The sequence below is a fragment of the Schistocerca piceifrons genome, chromosome 5 (assembly GCF_021461385.2).
Source record: "Schistocerca piceifrons isolate TAMUIC-IGC-003096 chromosome 5, iqSchPice1.1, whole genome shotgun sequence".
In the NCBI taxonomy this organism is placed as follows: domain Eukaryota; kingdom Metazoa; phylum Arthropoda; class Insecta; order Orthoptera; family Acrididae; genus Schistocerca; species Schistocerca piceifrons.
In genome coordinates, this window is record NC_060142.1 from 465,365,273 (window position 1) to 465,367,460 (window position 2,188).

Sequence of the window (2,188 nt, forward strand, 5' to 3'; positions counted from 1 at the left end):
GGCATATCCAGAAGGTAAGTTTCCAGATGTTGTTTCCCTTAAACCAAAAGTTTTAGCCAGGAAAATTTCACATGAGCAACAGGCCTAGCAGTAGATGGGTAACTGTAAAATCGAAGAGGAACTCTTACAAACATATTAACAAAAAACATAGGCAGGACTTTGTGCTTCCATTAAATAACAAATATAATCGGTTTCAAAACACTGACGACATAGAAACTGTATCAGCATACTCATCTGATAAGGTGGTGCAGGACACTCAACACTACGGAACAGCCAAGTAAGGTATAAGAAAAAACGTAAAAATCAAGATTTATTCTGACAGTTACGCCAGAGGATTAAAAGCTATGTTAACGGAAAGCGGACCTCGTGTGATTAACGAGTTTGAAATAGAAGGTACCATTAAATCAGGAGCTCGTTTACGAGACGTTTCAGCATCAATCAAGAAAGAAAGCACAGCCCTTGCGGACAGAGACTTTGTAGTGGTAATAGCCAGAGCAAACAACGTCACCAGAAACGAAAGGAAGATAGCTACTTCGACACTGAAGAAGACTCTCGGAGTGTTAACCCACACCAACGTGATTGTCGTTAATGTGCCTCATCGACATGATTTGTCCCAGTGGTCATGTATGAATAAGGAAGTGGAGCAGACCAACAAGGAATACAAAGCTATCTGTAAGCACTTTAAGAATGTTTCCTTAATTAACACCAGTAGTTGTAGCAGAAATGGCATACCAAGCATGTTCAACATTTCAGTAATCTACATAAATGTGTTTTAGGCGATACAATTCTTGGAATAGTATTGAATAAGCTAGAGAAGGAAAAAAGAGCAGTAATGTGTTTGGATTATGTTTCAACTGAGATGACAAAAAGCTTGTATGCATAGACCAGGCTGGGTGTTCTAGTTACATAAGGACAGAACCTGGTCAACTTCCATGTGGCAACATTAGGTCATGTCAACTAAGAGAATATGCAAAAAAAGAAATGCCTAAAGTAGAGTTTAAAATATGCTACCTCAATATTCAAGGTATGGCAGATAAAAACTTAATAGTCAACGAATTTTCAAATGAAAATGTGGTAGATATTCTATGTTTAAGTGAACATTGGTGTAAAGAGGATGAGCTTGGGTACAAGGTATTGGATGATTACACACTACTTGGTTGCTATTGCAGAAAACAGCACTTACATGGTGGGGTAGCAATATATGCAAAAACACATCTTGCACCAAACTGTGGCAGGATGGATCTCAATACCCTTTGTGATGAAATGCATTTTGAAACATCAGGTCTAGTAATTGAGAACCTTATGCTAATGATAGTAGTAGTGCACAGGCCACCTAGTGGTGACCTCCATATCTTTCTGGAGAAACTTGAGGAACTCTTAATGTACATATGTATACCGAAATGGAAAAAATTGTCATTGGCGGGGATATCAATTCAAGTTTTGAAGTCGTGAAGGACAGAAAACTGTGACACAGCACAAAAATGTGCTTCAACAATTTAACCTGTACTATGTTAACTGCAAAGCTACCAGAGGCTCATCCTGTCTAGACAATATATTTACAAATATTAAGAGAACTTGTATGTCCACTGATGTAATTAGTTTCCTTTACTCAGACCATGAGGCAGTATATCTTAGTCTTAATAATGTAACTTCAGACTATGCCAAACCAGAATCTGAAATTGTGATTACTAGACCTGTGAGCAGAGAGAGGATGGATAGGTTTAGACATGCCCTCACTTATTTCAATTGGGACACACATTTTATTGGGCTTCAACACTGTTCAGCTGATATTGTTTTCACCAAGTTTTTCTCCATATTTTTAAATATATTTGAACATAACATCCCTCTGAAAAAATGTACAGTGAATATTAGTAGTAATTACAAGAAAAGGAAATGGAAGGAATGGTATACTCCATAGTTAGGGCAACTGAAAAATACTGTTATGCTGTATTCTAGTCTGTACAAAACCAGTAAATCAGAATTGTCTAAAGAACTGTATGCTAAATCCAAATACAAGTATAGGAAGGCAATAAGTGAAGCAAAGAAACTACATAACATAGTAAACATTGAAAAATCTAACAATAAACGCAAAAAGGCCTGGAGTGTAACAAACTCCATTGCTCACACTAAACACAAAGAGGAAATCGCCATTACCCCAGAAGAATTTAATAAATATTGCATTCAGTCC